Source organism: Stylophora pistillata, chromosome 3 (assembly GCF_964205215.1).
Source record: "Stylophora pistillata chromosome 3, jaStyPist1.2, whole genome shotgun sequence".
NCBI classification, from domain to species: Eukaryota; Metazoa; Cnidaria; class Anthozoa; order Scleractinia; family Pocilloporidae; genus Stylophora; species Stylophora pistillata.
Window position 1 is genome coordinate 28,025,096 of NC_142521.1, and position 7,422 is coordinate 28,032,517.

At 40.0% G+C, this 7,422-nt stretch overlaps 1 non-coding gene and 1 pseudogene across 1 annotated transcript; one reads left to right on the plus strand and one right to left on the minus strand.

Annotated features, from left to right (window-relative positions):
- Nucleotides 1-621: 621 nt before the first annotated feature.
- On the plus strand, nt 622-1,536 carry LOC148735425 (uncharacterized; annotated as a pseudogene).
- A 130-nt stretch (nt 1,537-1,666) lies between these two features.
- Nucleotides 1,667-7,269, minus strand: LOC111328781 (uncharacterized). The gene is made up of 2 exons (XR_015999113.1): nt 2,621-7,269; nt 1,667-2,507 (listed from the first exon to the last, which is right to left on the minus strand). It is a non-coding gene; the product is annotated as an uncharacterized LOC111328781 (transcript).
- Between the last annotated feature and the right edge of the window lie 153 nt (nt 7,270-7,422).

Sequence of the window (7,422 nt, forward strand, 5' to 3'; positions counted from 1 at the left end):
ATAAAGGAGTAACGCAACGAGTAACGTAACAAGGGAAAACTGAAAGATGCTTAAGTTGCGTTATAAATGTGGAACAGCACACTCTGTTTTACTTTTTATTGGAAATTGACCCTTCATTCGATTTACCCAGAACGTACTTACTACCGACTAATGGAAGTGCTTCACTGCTGAGCTATACTACTTGAGCTATGAACTATCAGCCCACTCGAATTCACCGTCACAGAAAGTGTTTCGTCTAGCGAGGCTCTGCGAGGCTCTGTTCCGTCCATTTCAAAGCATTAGGGACCTTAAGATAGGACGACGGGACGAGCTAGGACGGCTACCAGAGGTAAATTTACACAACTGGGCATGCGCACGAGAATTCATGCCTCGCGTGTTAAACGTTTGCCGTCGTTGTCTCGTCGAGGACGCCATTTTGGGAGTTTTGCCGTCGTGTCGAGAACGTGAGTATTTCATCTTCTTCTGACTTGTAAAACATTGTACTCGATTCCAGTTTCATACATATCGATGGGAATGCTTATCAACATGATATTTTTCGTGTTTGTAATATAAATGAATTCAAATAGGAATAAATATTTATAAGTGTATTGACCGTGTATTTGTTTGTTTTCGGTCGCCATCATGGATGCTCCCATGAAAAACACAGCGAAAAAAAGTAAATCGATGTAAGTAAAGTTGAGAAATTCTGATAGGAATATAGTGTTTAAATCAAGTATAGAGAGCAAACTAAAGGGCAATTCGATTTTTAAGTAAAAATCTATAGACTGTAAGTTTGATAGTTGTTTACCTTTCGTCGAGTATCAGTCGGGATTCACATAAATTAAGGTTACTTTTTATTCAAGGATTGATTTGATTATAATCTTTAGAAAGCCTTTGGTATAGAGTACTGTTCATGACGAGATGTTATGCCGAGAAATATTGGTTGGAGATCCATTTCCTGGGACTAAATATGGCACGGTGGCAAAAGGAACTAAGTGGGAAGAGGTCGCCGAAAACTTAAACAAAATTCAGCAAGTATTCTTTAAAGTTGACAAGGGGGCAGTCCGAGATCGTTACAACCTACTTTCAAAAGAGTTGAGAAATAATTTGAAAAGGGAAGAAATAGAAAGTAGAATCAAAGCTGATATGACAGAAGTTGAAATGGCAGTACAGGAACTGACTGAGAAAGAAGATGCAGCGGTTACCGGGCAGAGAGTTGTTGAGAACCAGAAGAAAGTCAAGGACAGTCAAGACAGGGAAAATGCCGAGAGTGTTCGAAAGAAGGCTATGGAGAGACTTGGACAGACGAGGGTGAAAGCGAAGGAAAAAAGGAGAAGAAAAGATCGAGCGGTAATGGCGCACTCAACTTTCTTAGAGAATAAATGAACAGGTACAGGAAATCCAAAAACAAGAGTTGGAGTTAAAAAGATGACAGCTTGAGGTCGAGTCACAGAAGGAAGAAAACTTCATGCAGATGATGTTGAATCAGCAGCAACAACAACAAAGGCAAATGCAGGATTTTCAGGCTATGATGAGTATCCAGACAAAACAGAAAAATGATTTCAGTTGATGCTAGCCCTTGTTTCTTAGTTAAAAGAGAATAATTAAAGTATGTAGTCACTGTGATGTCAACGAAAACTGGAAAAAATTGGGCTTAAAAACATTGTTATTAGTAAATCAGGTTTTTGCTGTTCTTGTTTGTGTTTCATGCAGAAAGAAAACAAATCAAATAAGCTTGTTGGTTACTGGCCCAGTTGACAGTAGTCTGAATTTTAATAGTTTAACTTGATGTTGTGTACTTTATGACTGCTCCCACTCAGTGTAGACAAGTAGTTATAATAATCTTTGTTGCACAGTCGTGGTTAAACTTAAAATATACTTTGAAAGAAAATGTTGTGTTTTTCATCTTAAAACATATTTAACTGCACATTTGAAACATCTGTTTAAAGTAATCCTGTGAGAGAAAGACATATAAAAATTGTATTAAAATGATAGATTGTAGTTAACATTTCCTTCTCTCTTTTTACACTTTGAAGTCATGTTATTAAAGACTCTTTTTGATTTTAGCCAAAAAACATTGAACTGATTAGTAAAAAATGGGCACCAAGTGGAATCCTAAACAAAACACTCTTCAAGGGTTGGGGGCTCCAGATTAAAATGTTCTGAAGTTTGATTTCCATTAAAGCAAGTATGGGCATTGCGAAGGAGAGCACTGACAATATACATTTTCTCCACAGAGCTTAGACCAATTTTTAAACTCTTATGGAAATCCATAAATTTAAAATAATTGACAATGTCCCCAAAAAGCCATTCCAGTGATTCACGCACAGCACTCATGGATGAATTGAAGGCTTGCATATCAGGAGTTAGAACTGCGTTCCTGAAAGGAGTTTGCAAGTGGACACGAAGAAGGTATGCTGGGTCTCCATAGGGGCACATGGGTTGACCAGTGGAAGAAAATGCAAAACGCTGTAGATCGTTAAGCAGTCCGGAATCTGCCAACATACCGACATCGTGTTTTCTTCCTTCTGTAATAAAATTAAAAAAAAAACGGGGAGTCAACACCCAAAATTACAAACGTAAAGGGTTTTCAACAATTTTTTTTTTGGGGGGGGTGGTCTATTATAAACCATAGACTTACCTAAAGGCCCGTACATATTTGCAATCATGCCATTTGGCAAGGTAAATGATTGGAATTTTGGTGCGTGTACCCGCTTGTGACCATTGTATACGACCCTTAGGAATTCCACAGGACGACAGATTGGTCTTACGGTCCCACCTATGAAGCCCATGCAGTTGTCCAGAGCTGCACCTTTGTCATAGACTGCTTCACCATACCTCTCTAGACTAACAGGATCTAGAATTGTGTGCGGTTCCACTGGCTTATTCTGTGGCCGTGTGCCTTGTAAATGTAATCCAAAACGACCTTGTATATCATGCTCAGCTCTGGTACTGGTCGCCCGAAACGTGGGATCAAATCGGAGTAGCGACACGAGTAAGTCAGTCGTCTTAACACCAAAGATAGTCCTTCTATTCCGGGAGCTGTTCAGCCTTGATGCCAAAAAAATGTTTCGGGAATATCCAGTGCTTCAGCTAGTCTTGGAATTTCATTTTTATTGAATCGAAATTCAGCTTTGCATTCCGTATCGTCCATCGCATCCAAGTCGAATCTTTCGTAGTCTTCATATGGAAATTCTGGATTCTTCAAGAAGTTTCCTTCATACAGTAAAATAAATTCATCGTCATCGATAATGCCATTATTACACTTTTCCAGGAGAAGATTCGTAGCATCTTTAAACAATGTCATTGCTGTTATAAAGCGAAAAATATCGGCGTCGCCGTCTTACTCAAAAATAGACAATCTTAAGTATTTTGTTTTTGGTGGCAGTCCCAGTCTTACTCTTACAGTGCCGTCCCCGTCGTAGCTCCCCGTCCTGGTATCTTAAGGCCCCTATCATGTGAGTGGGACGGATTAAATGGTGCAGTGATTTCTGGTTATTCGGGTTTAGAAGAGAAAAGAGGAAATAACCTCAGGGTATCCTATTTTTGCGAACAAGACTCCGAGAGAATTAACGTGTCTTTCAACTTTCCACCAAGAATAACCTTTTTTCCAATTTGAATGGAAAGCATCTTTTTCTCATCCTAAATTATGTTTGTCCTAAGTCTTACAGGAGTGTCGACAGCAAAGCCAACGGCAGCCGAATTCACCCTTCTGTTGCACCAAAGCCGGGACAGACAACAATACCCAAAGCAAATCCACCAGAGTGACTCAAGCTGAACTGTTCTTTCTTGTAGTTTTCCTTGTGTGCATCTTGTTTTACAAAGCAAACACAAGGGTAACTCAGATTGATCTGGCCGCTGTCCGAGTAAGTCTCGAGCTTGCACGCAGCTTGTGCCCCAGGATCCAGCCTGGTGAATCGTGTATTGAGTGAACCATTATGTAAGTTAGCATGCTTTACCATTTTTCTCTACCTGGCTTTATAAAAAGGGCCCTTGGTTAAGGAAAATTATTCTATTAGTATCATTATGTCAAGCCCTCTTACCATTTACTTAGTATTTTGTGTCGTTATTGGTATTTTGAATAGCCCTGCGGGATCGTCCAATTTCAGCAACTTTCGTAAAAACGCCCGATGCTACTACACACCGAATCGTCCAAAACTTTATATACCTTCGCCTATTCTGTTTCTTGTGGTCGTCAACAGTCCTCCAGCGAATGCCGCTGCAGACGTGTGCCGAGAGACCAGCGAGGGAACACTGGGTTAGAAAGACAGCCAAGCCTACGAGGACTAAGCACCCCGGTCAGAACATATTTTCTGCGTTTTCTTGCCCTGATAATGTAAAATGGTCTGTAAAAGTGGAGTGATAAATATTTTATAGATATATTTATTTCAGGGAGCGAATAGGCGAGAAGGACAGAATGAGCTACCGTTACCCCAAGGACTTATGAGCAAATGAAGCTCATCTACTTCCAACTGGGAACTTTCTAAAGAACGCAAAAAGACTTTAGTCTTTCACCAGCTTAGCTAACTCAAAGAGTCTATTGAAGAATCTGACATCACACAGCATATCAGGATGTCAGGTCAAAAAGAAAACAGTCCTCTCGCTTGACATGACAAGCGATTCAAGCAGTGTATAACCTTTTACCGAGAACTTATCACTCTTCAGTTTACTGAAAACATTTTGTCATTATTATTGTGACTGCACGTGGTACAGAGGAATCATTTCATCTGTTAGAAAATCCATTTATAAATACATTAGGTTTCAATTGAAGACACAAGAGACTCAGGAAAGACTCCTTAAAAAACCTATTGGAGAAAAGTTCAATCTGGCGGACGTTTCTAGAGGTCATGTACTTTCACCTTTGAGTTTTTGAACTTTCAGCGTTCTACAGAGTACACTGGAGCGAAATTATATCTACAATCAATACATTTACCAATGTTCTCCGAGGCCAACTATAGTTGACTACCATGCGGTTTACAGTCCTTTTCAACATAAGATGTCTCTGATAACAATAATTACACGTTTTTGAAGGATGTAGAAGCTCAAGATGGTACCTCCCTTCACACGTTTTTCTCAAATCTAACATTTAGTCTTCATCTTTCCACATAGATAATTAGGACTTTTAAACGTCCGCTACTTTTAAAACTTATCAGGACATTGCAGCACCATTATCCAATGTTAGAGACTTCAAGGCCCATCCAGGATTCCAAACCCTCTCGGTGTACCAGGGAGCTTTGTGAGATCAATAGCATCCAACACCACTGCCCCTACAGTCCGCCTGGTAAACAGGGTTTTAAAGGAAATAAAGGGGTTGACGGAATCCGTGGATTGCCGGGCCCTCCTGCGCCGCGAGAAAACAGAAGCCCAAGAGGAAACAAGGGCAACGAGGGCCCCTCTGGAAAAAAAAAAAAAAATGAAACATCGGGCCCTCAGGGGAACTTCTCTGATCTGGAATGCGTCGCCAATTGGGTGAACAGAAGTGAGTGGTTTGATATATACCGCGAGGTCCATTGTGATAGGAGAAAATTCTTACAAGGCTTCAGTCTGTAAGAAAGCGATGCTCGCGGGCAGAGGAGATACGAATACACTTGTTGTACAATCAGACTGACCAATGGTCCTTCAAAAACTCAGCGAATGAACTTTTTGAAAACCTGAATAAAGAGCCAAAACGCAATGACTCGTCTCTCAATAAAATGGACGGAAATTTTGATTTATGACTGAAGAAACTTAAGGTAAGAAAAACGGACTTTTTATACGTTGAAAAGAAGATACGTTGTTAACCACCGGAAAGATAACTTTTCTAGACTGTCCCTGCGCATGTAAAAAACACTCATTAACAGATGTAAAGTGTAATCAGAAGGTATAGATTATTGCTCCTGGCGTAGGCATTGTTCCTCGGCTTCTCTGTCACGACATTTTATTTAATCTGCCCTTACTACATTAAAAGAACTACACAGAAAAGAATAGAGTAGCTTGTGCTGCATGCGTGCTTTAGTGTTAGGAAAAAATTCACCCTGAGGTTACCAAGTTCTGGACCATTCAACATAGTCCCAAACTTTCTGTCGTACAACGGGTTTTCATCAAAAATGAAAGATTTTTATAATGTAAAATAGTATTTTAAAGTGTAGTACGATCCTCCGGGTGATTGTAGTCCTGAGAAGGAATGTTGTCGGTGGTGACTGACGTTTCGATAACCAGTGCGGATGCCATTGTCGGAGTCAAATGAGTAGTTGTTGTCAATAGAGTGTTGGCAGAGCAGTTTGTGTACAATGATTGGTCAGTTTTGCCGTAATGTTATGGGCTGTAACACTCAAGTGGCGTAAGTTGGTCGTGAATGGTCTATTTCAATTCGTGGGTAAAGTTAGGTCGTTCTGTACGGATCTTCTGTAATGTTAATGTCTGAATGAGGCGTTTGCATGGTGCCGGTAGTAGTTGACACCTGTTGAAAGGAGTCTGTTAGTAGACCAGCTTTCCAGAGTCAGTCGTTGAAAGTAGTTGTTGAAATATCAGTCATCCCCACCGACAACAGTCCGTTTCAGGACTACTTTCGCCCGGACGATCGCACTACACTTTCACATGTTGTCCTTGGGTTCAAACCATATACTATAAAATAATATTGTTTTGGGATCATTTAGATTATCGTTCGATACGATAGCGCGTCAAAAACGATCTCAATAAATGTTTTGTTCCTCTGCGGCGACTATGTTATGCTCCTTTTACTGTAACTTAGAAAAGTATAAAGGATTTGCGTATCTTTCAGGCCTTGAACTTAACTTGTTTTTCGCAGTACCTGCGCACGCTCAAGTTCATACCCTAAAATTCTCTGGGTGTATTTTAAAGAAGACTTGGTATTTACAAAGTTAACCTTTTCTCCGTTATATGGTTTTAAACAATTCACGACGTCTTCAATGACTCAAACGAGAGAAGGAGAAAATTACAAGCTGTTCCAAGCTCGTAACGAGTGAGAGACAGGGAAAGTATTTGAGTTCCCCTCAAAGTATCCCTCCACTATCGCAGCAGGTGCTGTTAACAATGATGAATTCGTAACAGCATCCCTCTAGAAAGTGACAGAGCTTGACCTTCGAATCTTTCATTGTTTGAGATTTTCTCCTCACAAGGTGTTGCCGAGCAGAGGTCCATCATCAGATCCATAACAAAAACCTGTGAGTGAGTTTGAATTTCCACAGGATAAAAAAGTAACTCAAAGAGATTACAAGAACTTTCCGAGTCGATCACTCTACCTAACTCGCTACGAAAACTTACCCTAAAGAGGGGCCTTGGTGAAAGAAAAATACAACTCAATCAATTGACCTAGTATACTGAAAGATGTATTGTAAAAACTAAAAAATACATAGGCAAAACACTACAAACTTTTAAAGTTCACTTTGTCAAGGAACTACTTGGGCGCTGTAAATAGCAAGAAGGAAATTTACAATCACAAAA